Raw genomic sequence first — 17,878 nt, 5'->3', positions numbered from 1 at the left:
GCTGAGTCTCTGTGACTCCAGAGACTGCACCACACCAGTCTTCCCTGTCCATCACCATCTCATGGAGCTTGCTCAAACTCATGTCCATTGAGTCAATGATACCATCCAACCATCTTATCCTCTGTCACCCCCTTCTCCTCCTGATTTCAATCTTTCCCAGCATCAGGGTTTCTTCTAATGAGTCAGTTCTTCACATCAGGTGGCCAGATTATTGGAGTTTCAGCTTCTGCATCAGTCCTTCCAAAGAATATTCAGAGTTGATTTCCTTTAAGATTGACTGATTAGATCTCTTTGCAGTCCAAGGGACTCTCAAGAGTCTTCTCTAACACCACATTTGGAAAACATCAGTTCTTTGGTGCTCAGCCTTCTTTATGGTCCAGCTGTCACATCCATACATGACTACTAGAGAAACCATAGCTTTGACTAGATGGACCTTTGTTGGTAAACTAATGACTCTGCTTTTTAATATGCTGTCTAGGTTGGTCATAGCTTTTTTTCCTAGGAGCAAGCATCTTTTAATTTCATGGCTACAGTCACCATCTGCAGTGATTTTTGGAGCCCAAGAAAATAAAGTCTGTCACTGTTTCCATTGTTTCCCCCTCTATTTGCCATGAAGTGGCAGTAGACTGGATGCCATGATTTTAGTTTTCTGAGCGTTGAGCTTTAAGCCAACTTTTTAACTCTCCTCTTTTACTTTCATCAAGAGGCTCTTTAGTTCCTCCTCACATTCTGCCATTAGGTTAGGGTCATCCATATATCTGAGGTTATTGATATTTCTCCCAGCAATCTTGATTCCAGCCTGTGCTTCATCCAGCCCAGCATTTCACATGATGTATTCTGCATAGAAGTTAAATAAGCAGAATGAAAATATACAGCCTTGATGTACTCCTTTCCCAAGTTGAAACCAGTTCATTGTTCCATGTTTCTTGACCTGTATACAGATTTCTCAGGAGGCAGGTAAGGTAGTCTGGTATTCCCATTTCTTTCAGAATTTTCCAAAGTTTGATGTGATCCACACAGTCAAAGGCTTAAGCATAGTCAGTGGAGAAGAAGTAGTTCTTTTTATGGAATTCCCTTGCTTTCTCTATGATCCAATCAGTTCAGTTCAGTCACTCAGTCATGTTTGACTCTTTGTAACCCCATGGACTGCAGCACACCAGGCTTCCCTGTCCATTGCCAACTCCCAGAGATCACCCAAACTCATGTCCATTGAGTTGGTGATGCTATCCAACCATCTCATCCTCTGTCGGTCCCTGCTCCTCCTGCCTTCAATCTTTCTCAGCGTCAGGGTTTTTCCAATCAGTCAGTTCTTCGTATCAGGTGGCCAAAGTATTGGAGTTTCAGCTTCAGCATCAGTGCTTTCAATGAATATTCAGGACTGATTTCCTTTAGGATGGATTGGTTGGATCTCCTTGCAGTCCAAGGGACTCTCAAGAGTCTTCTCCAATACCACAGCTAAAAAGCATCAATTCTTTGGCACTCAGCTTTCTTTATAGTCCAAATCTCACATCCATACATGACTACTAGAGAAACTATAGCTTTGACTAGATGGACCTTTGATGGTAAAGTAATGACTCTGCTTTTTAATATGCTATCTAGGTTGGTCATAACTTTTCTTCCAAGGAGCAAGCGTTTTTAAATTTCATGGCTGCAGTCACCATCTGCAGTGATTTTAGAGCCCCAAAATAAAGTCTGTCCCTGTTCCCCCATCTATTTGCTATGGAGTGATGGGACCAGATGCCATGATCTTCGTTTTCTGAATGTTGAGCTTTAAGCCAACTTTTTCTCTCTCCTCTTTCATTTTCATCAAGAGGCTTTTTAGTTCTTCTTCACTTTCTGTCATAGTGGTGGTGTCATCTGCATATCGGAGGTTATTGATATTTCTCCCGGCATTCTTGATTCCAGCTTGTGCTTCTTCCAGCCTAGCGTTTCTCATGATGTACTCTGCATATAAGTTAAATAAGCAGGGTGACAATATACAGGCTTGATGTACTCCTTTTCCTATTTGGAACCAGTCTGTTGTTCCATGTCCTGTTCTGTTGCTTCCTGACCTGCATACAGATTTCTCAAGAGGCAGGTCAGGTGGTCTGGTATTCCCATCTCTTTCAGAATTTTGTGGAGTTTTGTGGAAAATTTCAGAGTTTGTTGTGGTCCACATAGTCAAAGGCTTTGGCATACTCAATAAAGCAGAAATAGATGTTTTTCTGGAACTCTCTTGCTTTTTCGATGGTCCAATAGATTTTGGCAATTTGATCTCTGGTTCCTCTGCCTTTTCCGAGTCCAACTTGTACATCTGGAAGTTCTTGGTTCAGGTACTGTTGAAGCCTAGCTTGAAGGATTTTGAGTAGTACCTTGCTATGATATGAGCGCAATTGCTCATATGATATGAGCACAGTTGTGCAGTACTTTACACACTAGTACTTTACTAGTGTGTGAGATGAGTGCCATTGTGCTGTAGTCTGAATATTCTTTGGCATTGCCTTTCTTTGAGATTGGAATGAAAACTGAACTTCTCCAGTCCTGTGGCCACTGCTGAGTTTTCCAAATTTGCTGGCATATTGAGTGCAGCACTTTCACAGCATCATCTTTCAGGATTTGAAATAGCTCCGCTGGAATTCCATCACCTCCACTAGCTTTGTTCATAGTGATGCTTCCTAAGGCCCACTTGACTTCACATTCCAGGGTGTCTGGCTCTAGGTGAGTGATCACACCATCATGGTTATCTGGGTCATGAAAATCTTTTTTGTACAGTTCTTCTGTGTATTCTTGCCACGTCTTCTTAAAATCTTCTGCTTCTGTTAGGTCCAGACCATTTCTGTCCTTTATCCAGCCCATCTTTGCATGCAGTGTTCCCTTGGTATCTCTAATTTTCTTGAAGAGATCTCTAGTCTTTCCCATTCTGTTGTTTGCCTCTATTTCTTTGCATTGTTCACTTAAGAAGTCTTTCTTATCTATCCTTGCTATTCTTTGGAACTCTGCATTCAAATGGGTATAGCTTTCCTTTTCTCCTTTGCCTTTCACTTCTCTTCTGTTCTCAGCTATTTGTAATGCCTCCTCAGACAGCCATTTTGCTCTGTTACATTTATTTTTCTCAGTCCATCTTAGTCTTCTGGAAATATACGATGGAGGTACAAAATAAGCCTACTGCTCTAGACACACGTGAGGCGAAGGGCTCATCAGTGTTTCTTCAGAATCTCTTCAGCATGTCCAAGTACAATCAGTGGAAAATAAATAGCACCCCCTTGTGAGACATAGTACAAAACACTGGTTTTCCAGTAATGTGGTTTGTGATGCTCAGCACCTCAGCAGGTAATGGCAACAGTGGTTTGTTATCTGGGTTTGGATTCTGTGACGTGATGACCCGCCAATCTAATGATGCTGAGTTGTGTGTGGGCGGGATGCGGCCTTAGCACTCCAGTCACAGGGACTCCATGTCCCTCAGCATGGGCTTCAGGGAAGACAGCTTTCTTTTCTGCCTCTTCCTTTCTATTCAAGGCCCCAAAATAGGGAGAAATAGTTAAGTAGGAATTTCAGAGGAGATGACTCTTGGCCTGTTTATAGTTGGGTTTCATTAATTATGTCCTAGATGTTCTTTTTCTATTCTGCTTTTATATTATATTAAGGTCATGACATCCAGTCCCATCACTTCAAGGCAAATAGATGGGGAAACAATGGAAACAGTGACAGACTTTATTTGGGGGGGCTCCAAAATCACTGCAGATGATGACTGCAGCCATAAAATTAAAACATGCTTACTTCTTAGAAGAAAAGCTATATGATGAATCTAGACAGCATATTAAAAAGCAGAGACATTACTTTGCCGATAAAGTCTAGTCAAAATTTCCAGTAGTCATGTATGAATGTGAAAGTTGGGCTATAAAGAAGGCTGAGCACTGAAGAATTGATGCTTTTGAACTGTGGTGTTGGAGAAGACTCTTGAGAGTCCCTTGGACTGCAAGGAGATCCAACCAGTCCATCCTAAAGGAAATCAGTCCTGAATATTCATTGGAAGGACTGATGCTGAAGCTGAAACTCCAATACTTTGGCCACCTGATGCAAAGAACTGACTGATTGGAAAAACCCTGATGCTGAGAAAGATTGAAGGCAGGAGGAGCAGGGACCGACAGAGGATGAGATGGTTGGATGGCATCACTGACTCGAAGGACATGAGTTTGAGTAAGCTCCAGGAGTTGGTGATGGACAGGGAAGCCTGGCATCCTACAGTCCATGGGGTTGGGAAGAGTTGGACACAACTGAGCAACTGAACTGAACTGAACTGAAGGGCTTACATTATATTATATTCTTATATTAAGGCCTTATCTGGTGTGTGTTGTGTATCTCAATATCTCATTTCATTAATGGAATGGATATTCTGTCAAGGCACCTGAATATGGATTCAACTCATGCTTTAGTTACCTCTTCTCTGGAGAAATAAATGCCCAAACATCAGCCATCCTCTGGAAGGATGTGTGTGGCATTTTGGAATCAAGCAGAGTGGTCTTCTTTAGAAGACGTGTGGCATGGCTCCCTGGAGTCACTGGTTATGCTTGACCCAGTGCTATTGGGGTGCTTGAGGGTGCCTTGTGTGGGAGGAGAGAGAGCTGACCCCTGAGAGTTGCAGTCTTGAGATTCCCAGCATGGGGCCTGGCCGAGCTCCTCCACTCTTCAAGAACCAGAGAGGCCTGTGCAAGGATCTAAATAAATAGGACATCTTGGGAGAATGGGCAGTATATACACCAGGAGCAGTTTTTATTTTTATTTTTTTTTAATTTTTATTTTTACTTTATTTTACTTTATAATACTGTATTGGTTTTGCCATACATTGACATGAATCCACCACAGGTGTACATGAGTTCCCAAACATGAACCCCTCTCCCACCTCCCACCCCACACCATCCCTCTGGATCATCCCGTGCACCAGCCCCAAGCATCCTGTATCTTGCATCAAACATAGACTAGCGATTCGTTTCTTACATGATAGTATACATGTTTCAATGCCATTCTCCCAAATCATCCCACCCTCTCCCTCTCCCACAGGGCCCAAAAGTCCACTCTACACATCTCTGTCTCCTTTGCTGTCTCACATACAGGGTCATCATTACCATCTTTCTAAATTCCATATATATGTGTTAGTATACTGTATTGGTGTTTTTCTTTCTGGCTTACTTCACTCTGTATAATTGGCTCCAGTTTCATCCATCTCATTAGAACTGATTCAAATGTATTCTTTTTAATGGCTGAGTAATATTCCATTGTGTATATGTACCACAACTTTTTTATCCATTCATCTGCTGATGGACATCTAGATTGTTTCCATGTCCTGGCTATTATAAACAGTGCTGCGATGAACATTGGGGTACATGTGTCTCTTTCAATTCTGGTTTCCTCAGTGTGTATGCCCAGCAGTGGGATTGCTGGGTCATAAGGCAGTTCTATTTGCAATTTTTTAAGGAATCTCCACACTGTTCTCCATAGTGGCTGTACTAGTTTGCATTCCCACCAACAGTGTAAGAGGGTTCCCTTTTCTCCACACCCTCTCCAGCATTTATTGCTTGCAGACTTTTGGATTGCAGCCATTCTGACTGGTGTGAAGTGGTACCTCATTGTGGTCTTGATTTGCATTTCTCTAATCATGAGTGATGTTGAGCATCTTTTCATGTGTTTGTTAGCCATCTGTATGTCTTCTTTGGAGAAATGTCTATTTAGTTCTTTGGCCCATTTTTTGATTGGGTCGTTTATTTTTCTGGAATTGAGCTGCATAAGTTGCTTGTATATTTTTGAGATTAGTTGTTTGTCAGTTGCTTCATTTGCTATTATTTTCTCCCATTCAGAAGGCTGTCTTTTCACCTTGCTTATATTTTCCTTTGTTGTGCAGAAGCTTTTAATTTTAATTAGATCCCATTTGTTTATTTTTGCTTTTATTTCCAGAATTCTGGGAGGTGGATCATAGAGGATCCTGCTGTGATTTATGTCGGAGAGTGTTTTGCCTATGTTCTCCTCTAGGAGTTTTATAGTTTCTGGTCTTACGTTTAGATCTTTAATCCATTTTGAGTTTATTTTTGTGTGTGATGTTAGAAAGAAAGTAGAAAAAGAAATTAAGGAAACAATTCCTTTCACTATTGCAACGAAAAGAATAAAATACTTAGGAATATATCTCCTAAAGAAACTAAAGACCTATATGTAGAAAACTATAAAACACTGATGAAAGAAATCAAAGAGTACACGAATAGATGGAGAAACATACCATGTTCATGGATCGGAAGAATCAATATAGTGAAAATGAGTATACTACCCAAAGCAATCTACAGATTCAATGCAATCCCTATCAAGGTACCAGCGGTATTTTTCACAGAACTAGAACAAATAATTTCAAGATTTGTATGGAAATACGAAAAAACCTCGAATAGGCAAAGCAATCTTGAGGAAGAAGAATGGAACTGGAGGAATCAACTTGCCTGACTTCAGGCTCTACTACAAAGCCACAATCATTAAGACAGTATGGTACTGGCACAAAGACAGAAATATAGATCAATGGAACAAAATAGAAAGTCCAGAGATAAATCCACACACATATGGACACCTTATCTTTGACAAATGAGGCAAGAATATACAATGGAGTAAAGACAATCTCTTTAACAAGTGGTGCTGGGAAAACTGGTCAACCACTTGTAAAAGAATGAAACTAGATCACTTTCTAACACCACACACAAAAATAAACAGGAGCAGTTTTTAAAAGCAGCTTCATATGACAGTGAAAGCAATGCTAGTCGTAGAATTAATTAGACCTGTCTCTCTTCTCTTGGGGTGTGACCTCCCTACCTACCTGCCATCACTGAGAATTTTCAGAAAAAGGTGGCTGGAGATAGAGTCATTTGACACAATTTTTAAACAAGTTACCACTCCTGTATTCTTTGGGAGTGGGGGACAGTTTGGGCAGTGCCACGTAGAGGAAAGCTTTATTATGGAGATAACAGGTTACCTGCTATCAAGGCAACTAGCGAAGACTATATCTGTACAGCTTCTGGAGGTTTTGTGGTAGTTCATACGAGTCATCCTTTGCTCCATTTATTCCTAATTTAATAGGAATCTTTGTCTTTAATCTTTGTCTTCCTGTTTCTGCCTTGTTTTCCTTTATTTTTGTATACTTAATCTTTACGTTTAAACTCTTGTATTTTTTTAATTGAAGTGTAGTTGATTTACAATGTTTCATTAGTTTCAGGTATAAGACAAAGTGTTTCAGTTAAACATATCTGTGTGTGGGCATATAAACATATAAATTTATATGTTTAATAATTATATTAATTTATAAATTTATATTTATAAATATATAAATATATTTATATTTTCCAGTCCTGTGGAAAATACGTACACACACATATATAAATATATTCCTTTTCAGATTATTTTCCTTTATAGGTTAAAATTCTTATATTCTTAAATCTATTTTTATTTCTATCTTACTAATGACAGTTTTAAATGTTTATTCATGATCTCATCATTTATTTTTCCAAATCCTTCTATTTTTCTAATCTTTTGTGTTTAAGAATCTTATGATTTATTTTTGTTTTAAATTTCCATTATTTTATATTCTTAATTTAAACTGACAAGATTCTTTTCTTTGGTTAGAATTTTATCTTTTTTCCTTTTTCTTTTAAATTTCTTTTTATTCTGAATTTTGAGTCAATCACTTCTTAAATGTTGATTCCGTATTAACTTTAGATCTTTTCTCTTTTTTACTTATCCTTTAAATTTTGTTTGACTTCACGGTTTGTTTTTCTGGAACTTGGATCGAAGCTTGGCTACTTAGGAGCTGCCCCTGCAACCACCCTTCTGAGTTCCACTTGCCCTTTCAACCCTTCTAAAGAGAGCTCTTCTAGAAACCTTACTATTGATGACTCCACCTGAGTCTCCCTAGGGCTTTGCTTACTGTTTGTAGATGAGAGGGCTTAACCCACCAGCAGTTGTGTGTGCGTGCATGTGCTAAGTCGCTTCAGTTGTGTGTTACTTTTTACAACCCTATGGACTGTAGCCCACCAGGCTCCTCTGTGCATGGGATTCTCCAGGCAAGAACACTGGAGAAGGGTTGCCATACCCTCCTCCAGGGGATCTTCCAGACCCAGGGATCGAACTTGTGTCTCATGTCTCCTGCATTTGCAAGTGGGTTCTTACCACTGGTGCCGCCTGGGAAGCCCCAGGAGTTATAGAGACAGTTATGAGAATATAGTGTCTCTAGGATCAAAGTATCCTGGCAGCCAGTAGGGCTGCTCCTTCACATCTATTAAACAGCAAGTTAAAATTGAAGACCAGGAGGCTTAGGGTGGTCATCCCAATGAAAAGTCACAAGTCTTTGTTCTATTTCCAGGCTCAAGCCAGTTTTAGATCTGAAGCACACTGACTGGAGAAGTAATTATAGAAGGGGTACCATGATGTTCACTAGTGTCTACTGACAGGATGCTTCCTGTCCTGCAAAGAGATATGCGACCCTTTACTTCGGTGACTTTACATTGGGAAAAGGGAAATAACCAATTTTGAAGGGTACTGGACACAGAATCTGAGCTGACAAAATACGAGAGACCTAAAGTGTCTTCATGGGTGGTTGTTAGACTGGAGCCATGGAGTCTAATAAATGGAGTCCTGGCTAAAGTCTGGTTCACAGTCCTTGAGTGCACACAGCTGGCATGGTTACACTTGGTAGTTGGAATAACCCTAATATTGAGACCCTTGTCTGTGAAGTAAAGAGCATCACAGGGGGAAAGACCAAACGGGAGCCTCTGAATCTGTACCTCCCTCCCCAGTTAGATAGTAAATCAGAACAATCCTGTACCCCAAGGAGAATGGCAGGGAATAATACTACTGCTAAAGACCTGAGAGATGCAGGGATGGTGGTTCCTATCATATCGTCATGTAATTCCAGTCTGGCTCCTACAGAAACCAGATGAACCCTAGAGAATGACTAGACTACTGCAGATTTGACCAAGTAGCACCAATGGCATTCGTGAACGATTATTTTGAAAAGGCCAGTGGCCCATTCTCACAAGGATAGGTAACCTGTTTGAAGTATGGATTTGCCTTTGCTGCACAAAGCCTTGGCTAGAACCATTAGCAAGGGGCTGTGGGAACGCTTGATCCATAGACACAGAATCCCATACAGTGTAGCATCTAATGTGGGGACCCACTTTACAGTAACAAGATCGTGGCAGATGCCTCTGCCTATGGGATTCACTGGTTGTAGCACATATTGCAATATCCAGAGGCAGCTGACCTTATTTTAGAATATATAATATCCTGACCTTGCATTAGGATACATAATATCCCTTATAATAAGATGTGGAAAAGGCCATCTAAGGTGTAATTCAGCTGCTGCCTTGAAGGAAACTTTGAAAGAATGGGGTCTCACCCTTCAGAATGCAGTTGAGTTATTAAATCAGAGACCCTCTAATGTGCTGCTTCCCCAGTTGGAAGGGTTCAGTATGGAAAACAACAAAACCAGGATGGCCCTACCTACTATTCCTTCCAGGATCTTATAGGGAAATTTGTGTTTCTCATCTCTGCAATCTGGGTTCTATGTGTGGTTGGAAGTTCCAGTGCCTTAAGTGGGTGTATTCTTCCTAGAGGACCCAGCAAGGGTACTGTTGAGCCATTGCTATGGCGACTACAGAGCACTTTGGACTCACTGTGCTCGGGGACTAGCCAGCAAACAGAGGCGTTACAGTGCTGGCAGGGCTAGCTGACCCTGATCGGTGGGGAGAGGCAGATGCTTTTATGCAGTGAGAACAGTGTCATGATCCAGTTGGGCACCTTGAGGTACTTCCTTGCCCCGTTGTAACTGTGAGTGGACATGCACACCAACCCGAGACTGAGAAAGGTGTGGCAATCGAGTGATCATCACATGATCAACCTTGGGAATGAAGGTTTGGTTCCTGCTATCAGATAAGCCACTAGACCTGCTGAGAGTGAAGGGAATTCAGCAGAAATGGTGGAGGAGGGAGGGGCTGAGTTTCAGCTGTGGCCTTGAGATCAACTGCCAGGTCAGGAACTACAGGACATCCCACTAACCTACTTGCTCTTAGTTTCCCTGCAGAAAGAGAGGCCAATAGGAAATGGCAGAGGTGTGGTTCCTGGAGAGAAGCAGCGCCTCTGTGCAAGGGATGTCGCAGGCAAGAATACTGGAGTGGGCTGCCATTTCCTTCTGCACGGTATCTTCCTAGACCAGGGATCGAAACTGTGTCTTCTGTCCTGGCACACAGACTCTTTACCACTGAGTCAGCAAAACCATTTCCTCTTGTCCTTTCAGCACAGGACTCCCTTGGTCAACTGCCGCATACTTAGCTGCACGTGCATAGGCTAAAATGCCATGAAGCTAGCCAGAAAACAAAACAAAGCAAAAAACAGGAAGCTGTAAGAAGATTAATTCCAGAGTTTATAAAACTCTGGAGGATATTCAGGTTCCAGCCAGAGTGAAGAGTCCTTGCTGTACTTTGAGGCACTTAATCAGAAACCCCAGAAAGTAAACTCCTTGGCTTTAGGGCTGACTAACCTTAGAAGAAAAGGCTATTTGAGACCTGGCCCACCTAAGCCTAAAAACAAGCCTCAGATGTTCCAGCTGACTTGACAAGTAAGTTATCTGTCTGTCAGAACAAAGTCACAGCTCTGTGTTCAGTCTGCATCCTTCAAGAGCAAACACCAAATGCCAAGATGAGATGAAATGTGCCAGGGTTTTATTAGGGGAAATGCCTGTGGGGAAGAAAATAGGAGGGGAGTTGGGGGGAAAATGGGAGAGTCATCAGCTGCTGCTGCTAAGTCACTTCAGTCGTGTCCAACTCTGTGCGACCCCAGAGACGGCAGCCCATCAGGCTCGCAGTCCCTGGGATTCTCCAGGCAAGAACACTGGAGTGGGTTGCCATTTCCTTCTCCAATGCATGAAAGTGAAAAGTGAAAGGGAAGTTGCTCAGTCGTGTCATCAGACCTCAACGTAAATTTGACCTTGAGTGAAGGAGAGAGGGAAAGAAAGTTGGGTACAGGTTTCCTGGACTGCCCTGTGGCTGGTGGAAGTGTTGATAAGGCTGTTGGGAGTCCCAGAGCCACCCTGTAAGCCCAGGCCCCAGTTGCTTTGCCTAAAAGCTGTCACCAAGGGAGGCCGCACCTCCCGCTGCAGGCTCTCCTCACTGGGTCAGATAGACACAGAGCTCCGACCACAGCCTGTGGGCCCTGGGACACTACCTAATGACTGAACAGCAAGGATGATGACAGATGGGATGCTCCCAGGATGTGGGAATTAAAAAAAAACAATTCCTGATCTTACTTTGATACTGTCAGTCCATGGGAAAGCTTCTCAGTGAGGCAGAAGTAGAAACAGGAAAGGAAGTGGAATTTTCCAGCTCCTACCTGCTGTTCAGCTCTGTACCTGAACTTCAGAACTTCCCCCGTCTTCCTTTTGCGTGGTGATTTACACAGAGGCTGAGCTTCACTGGATGCCAGTGAGAGGACTGTGGCCTCTGAGCAGGCTGAGCAAGATGCCAGTAACAGGGCGGGGCTCAGGGAAGCCCCCACCTCCTCAAGGCGCAGGAAATGGTGCTGTCCTTTTAGAGGGAACCCTGGAAAATTAAAGGTGCTCTTGGCAGGTCTGAGGCCCATTTTCAGGTGAGCCTCATTGGCTCAGAAGTGGTGTGACAAATAATAACTACCCTGAGAGAACCTTCTGTGCAACCTTAAGTATTAACGTTTGGCAATACACAACATTCTCCCTGAGGTTTAGCTTTGTGGTAGCTTCCTTCTTATTTCATTTTTTTTCAAGAATGGAAAAGACTAGTAATTGTCTCCCAACGTCCATTCTTTTTTCCTTTTAGTACTAGAAATCACCACATAGCATATTAGAAACAAATCTAGTTTTCCTTAGAGCCAGATATGGCCACATGACTTCCTTACCACTGGAATATGGACAAAAAATACATGTGCAACACATCTGTATCATTTTCCTAGATAGAAACAATTGCCCTCCACTTTCTGCCTTTTCCTTGGTCAGGGCCAGGGTGCAGTTGTGGAGCTGGTGAGGCCGTGAGAGCAAGTGGACAAAGGCCACCCCTCAGGGGACGGATGACGCTATGGGAGAGAACCACCTGCCCACCTAGGGTCCTAAGGGTCCCAGCCTTACCACTGGCTCTCATGTGAAGAAATAAATCTCTGCCTTGCTGAGCCACTGTGTTTTTGAATTCCCTTGTTATTAGCAGTTTAGCCTGAACCTTAAGTGATGATACATCAGGGTTTTTCCGAAAGTTACCCATGACAATGGGCTGTTCTGTGCAAACTTGTCTGAGAAACTCTCCTGTAAGCCCTAGCTTCCCATCTAAATGAACAGGTGACCAAACAGAATATTTTATCGACAAGGAGGTTTTGTATTAGTTTTACGTGCTTAAATGGATAGCTGAAAACAGAAATGAACATTTATTTTAATGTGTGTTTTTTAGTATTATTTCTAGGACAGTTTTCTTATTCATGTGTTTTTTCATTCATGTGTTTTTTTCCTCTCCTTTGAAAAAATCACTATTTTCCATATGTATGGTTCCCACACTATGTTGTGTGCAAGAGACTACAGAGAAGAAAACACACATCTTTATCCGCCTCTTCTTAGTGGTTCTCAGCTACTCTACGTGAACTGTCAAAGTCAGGAAGTGTATTTTCTTTTTTTTTTAGTGTTTATTATTATTTTTTTAATATAAACTTATTTATTTTAACTGGAGGCTAATTACTTTACAATATTGTATTGGTTTTGCCATACATCAACATGAATCCACCATGGGTATACACATGTGGTGTGTACACCTCCCCATAGGCAAGAGGGTTGGTTTACATACAGTTGATTTTCATTTTAAACACATTAGCTTAGTGAAAGTGACTAAAATATAATATTTGATATGACAGAGTAGAAGAAATAAAATGCTTGGGAACTGATAATTTGACCATTCTCATTCCACAAACATTTTATTGACTATGTTGTGCTGTGAGGGTACTGGACTCAATGTTTCTTTAACACTCGAGCCATAGTTTCTATGAGAAAGGCCTTTAATATATAGAAGGGAAGAGAGCTCTTTGCACTTGTCTTATGTAAAGCTATGAATAATGGAGTTAAGGCTTCTTTAAACCAGCCTCTCAGGAGAGCTTTAAAAAGGTTAAATATAGCACCACCAAAAACTGGGAGTAACGACTACTGATAGCATTTGGAGGAGTTTCTAGTGACTAGTTCCATGATGTCAGAAACAGGGCAACTTTCATTGCCTGGAAACACACCAGAAGCCCTCTGCTCTGCCTAGAGATCCACGTGCAAACAGGACAAAATGAGACTCTTACCTGACAACATATATCCGAAAAAAAAAAAAAAACCCTCAAAATGCATCAAAGACATAAACAGAAGAAAAATGAAACTCATTCATTTCATAAACTCATCTTATTTCATAAAAATATGAAACTCATTCAAGAAAACCTTGGAGAAAGTCTTTATGACATTGGATTTAACGAGTTGAGGAAGGTATGCAGGCAATGAATGACATGTTGCATCTGAGGTAGTATTATTGCCACAGATAACGCTTTTCAAGTGGGAACAGAGACAAGCGGCAGTGAAGCCTTTGGGCATTAGAGTTTCCTGAGCTGATACGCAGCGATGGAGAAGATAGCGGGGCCACTGGTAGGGGAGGCAGAGAGTGGAGACCTCACTTCAGCCCCGTGGATCCCTGCATTACAGCCACCCTCATCATCATGGTGTGTGGGACTCTCGGGCAAATGACTTCCTCAGGGCTCAGCTGGCAGCTTGTCCAAGTCCCAAGAGTGGATCAATTTTTCCTTTTGTGCATCTTTATCGTGAGGAGGAAATACTTGATAGATTCTCCAAGAACTCAAGAGAAAAATGACTTAAAATAAAGAGAAAGAGCATAATAGTTAAAGAAGAAAAATATAACAGAGATTCAATGCAAGAATTATGGATGTATCCGATAAAGGAGAAAAAAATGAAACAGAAGAAGCAATAATTAAAAACAGAAGTCTATGAAACGTTATTAAAGTAAAAAAAAAGCTGATTACAAATCTCAAAAGAGGTTACGTTTAAGTTATAGCAATCCAATTTGAATTTATACCAACTTAATTTCAAAAGCATACAAAGACTCTCTTCTTACACAGCTTGATTCTCTTCCCCCTACCTTCCTGTTATTGATGTCACATCTTTATATACTGTGTGGCCATAATCACATAGGAAATAAAAAGTGGAGGTACGAGCCAAAATTACAATAATATCAGCTTTTGTAATTGCCCATGTGTTCACTTTTTTGAGAGATCTTGATTTCTTCAAATGGCTTTGAGTCACTGCCTGCTGTTCTTTCATTTTAACTCGGGCTCCTGTTAGCATTTCTTACAGGCACATATAATGGCAGCAGACTCCTTCAGCTTCTGTTTATCTGGGAATGTTTAATTTCTTCTTCAGTTTTGACGGACAGTTTTTGTTGATATAGACAGTTTCTTTGTCTATATCAAAAGTTTTTATTGATATCGATAGTTTTTGTTGTCTACAGCAACAGTTTTTGTTGCCTATATCCACAAAAACATTTTTTTTTTCCCCCAGTACTTTGAATATGTCAACCTACTGTTTTCTAGTCTCCAAGATTTCTGATGAGAAGTCAGGTGAGAATCCTATTGGAAATCCTTTGTATGTGACGAAGCACTTCTTTCTTGTAGTTTGCAAGGTTCTCTCTTTGTCCTTGGCTGTTGACAGTTTGATTATAATACATGTTAATGTGAGTTTCTTTGAGTTTATCCTATTTGGACTCTGCTGAGCATGTTAAATTTATAGAGATATATCTTGTAAAAATTTGGGGCAGTTTTTATATATTATCTTCAAGTAATTTCTTTGTCCCTTCCCCCCTCTTTTCTTTTTGGTATTTCACAGTCTGTATGCTGACCTTCTTGATGGTATCCCACAAGGCTCTTAGGCCCTGTTTGTTTTTCTTCTTTTTTTATTCAGACTGGATAATCTAATTTGACCTATCTTTAATTTCACTGATTCTTTCTCCTTCCTGGTTAAAAACTGCTCTTGAACTCCTCCAGTGAAGTTTTTATTATTTTAGTTATTGTACTTCTAACTTCAAAGTTTCTATTTTGTGTTTTTTAATAATTTCTATCACATTTTTGACATTCTCTATCTGATGAGATATCATTTCCATACTTTCCTCTAGTTTTTCAAACATGGTTTCCTTTGGTTCTTTTAACATATTTAAAATAGCTAATTTAAAGTATTTGTCTCTTAAGGCCAAAGTTTAAAAGTCCTTAGGAACATTTTCTATTGACCATTTTCACCCCTGTGTATGGGCATATTTTCTTGTTTCTTTGGATTTCTCATAACTTTTTTGTCGGAAATATATTTTAAATAATGTGAAAGCTCTGAAAAAAATATTTTCTCGCTTCTTCAGGGTTTGCTGCTGCTGTTGTCATTTGTTTGCTTAAAGACTTTTCTAAACTAATTCAGTAAAGTCTGTATTCTTTGTTAAAGTAGCCACTGACATCTATGTTCAGTAAGCTTTTTGGTCAGCTGATAGCTGGACAGAGGTTTCCTTGAAAAGCTAGAATTGGTGCGCTCCCCAGTTTTTGCCAACGGGTTCTCTGTGTGTGTCGAGGCATCCCTTTAACACTCCGGCACAGCCGTCACAACTGCCGAGAGCAGTGCCTCCAGCTTAGCCAGATGTGAGTGTTCAGGGCCTTTCCATTTCCTGTCTGAACGTGGTCATGTGCACAGCTGAATACGCGCATGTGCCCTCTAGATTTTCAGGAATATGCTGGAGCTTTCAGAGCCCCCTGTAGGTGCCTAATTCTTGAATTTTTCTTTTAGGCTTTCTATTGAGCTTAATGTTTGCCTCAATTGTTTGCCCACCCAGGCAGTTGCAATGTTAAACAATCGCCTATTTTTATTGTCAACCACTGCCCCTGGGGAAAGGCTGTTTGCACTGAATCAGCCCCAAGTCAGGTCAATAAAGACAGCCGCGACAGTAGAGTCTTCCAGGGAATCACCACCAGATGATTCAAATAAATGACAATTCTCTCAGAATGAGGCTTTAAAGGAATTTAACATTGATGGCTGCCAGACTGCTGGTTTTCACCCCGATACCAGGTTGTTGATTTTTAAGTCTACTGCAGAACTGAGGAGAGGAAAATGAGAATAAAGCAAGTTAAAATGCCATAAAGCTCACTGATTTTTTTTTTTTAACTGAAATTCAGCAGTTTTTCTTGAACAAACCCTCTCTTAATGGCTGCAAGCTTTTGGCTACTTTCTTGAGTTCTGAAATAGTTAATTCTGACCTTGTTTCCAGTGTTCACATTGGTTTCATGGAGGAGACTTTCAGCGATCCTGGCCCTGCCTTCTTTCTGGATATCTGATTTTTGACTCTTGATCAATTTATGATGTGTTGATTAAGGTCTAAAATTTTCCCGGGAGACCCTTAGGGTGAGTTTCTTTACTGACAGTTTACAACTGGATTTATGGTCTGACTAACCTAGCTTGATTATCTCAAGAGCCTCCCAAAGAGTTTCTCCTTTGAGCCCTCTGTAAACAAGATTCCTTTCACAGACCTTAGTGGTTCTAGCTGGTGACATGGCATGGCCCACGTAGGCAAATAAGGGCCCTGGAGGAGCTTGCATATGGGAGGTCTATCAGAATTCCAATGCTTGCCTCTCTTCTCTTTTTCTTCCTGCACCATATTATTTTTCATTTAAATAAAAGCTTAAATGAAAGTACTCTGTGAAAGCTGGTGAATCCTTTCAAATGACCAAACTGGGAGATATCGGCAATGGTATGTACATACAGTATAATAGCGTGCAGCTATAGAAAGGAACATGAAAGATATCTGTGGACTGATATGAAAAGACATCCAGGATATACTGTTAAATGAAAATGCAAGGTGCAGAACTGTATATTTGGTATACTATCTTTTTTATGTAGTAAAGAGGAGACATACAAGGGTATATAACTGTATTTGCTTGATTTGCATAAGGAAATAATGAAAGAATACAAAAAACCTATTTAAATGATTAACTATGGAAGTAATGGAAGCAAGATACAATTTTCATATTGTTTCGATTTTGAAACTTATGAATATTCCCATTCAAAAAATTAAAATTTCAAAGTAAATAAAGAAAAAAGGAAAATAAAAACTAGGTCAGGAATGATGCTGAAGCTGAAACTCCAGTACTTTGGCCACCTCATGAGAAGGGGCAGGAGAAGGGGACGACAGAGGGTGAGATGGTTGGATGGCATCACGGACTCGATGGACATGAGTCTGAGTGAACTCCGGGAGTTGGTGATGGACAGGGAGGCCTGGTGTGCTGTGATTCATGGGGTCCCAAAGAGTCAGACACGACTGAGAGACTGAACTGAACTGAACTGAACATGTGACCCAAGGGGAATAATAAAGTATTACGGAGGCCTATAATAAATACCAAGAAAAAAAAAGATGGAAAAATAATTGACATGCCAAACAATAAACATAAATAACGAAAGTAAACGGAGACACAGATACAAGGGAGAAGTTTCACTTGGGTGGCATAGAAAAGGCTTGGATTCTTGCTTAGCTTGGGATTTCTGAAAGGCAGCACTGACAATATTTTGGGTGGAGTATTTCTTCATTGGAGGAGACTGTCCTGTGCCTAGGAAGTTTAGCAGAATCACTGGCCTCTACCCACTAGTTACCAGTAGCACCACCCCTGAAACATTGTGACAACCAAATATGTCTCTAAACATTGCCAAATGTCCAGGGAAGGGGGACACCAGAAGCACCCCCAGTTATGAATGACTGCTTTAGCTGATCTGATTTAGCTGATTTTCTGAGCAACTCATTACAACTTTTTT

The sequence above is a fragment of the Oryx dammah genome, unplaced genomic scaffold, assembly GCF_014754425.2.
Source record: "Oryx dammah isolate SB20612 unplaced genomic scaffold, SCBI_Odam_1.1 HiC_scaffold_11210, whole genome shotgun sequence".
Classification (NCBI taxonomy): Eukaryota; Metazoa; Chordata; class Mammalia; order Artiodactyla; family Bovidae; genus Oryx; species Oryx dammah.
Note: the sequence above shows the minus strand (reverse complement) of the source record.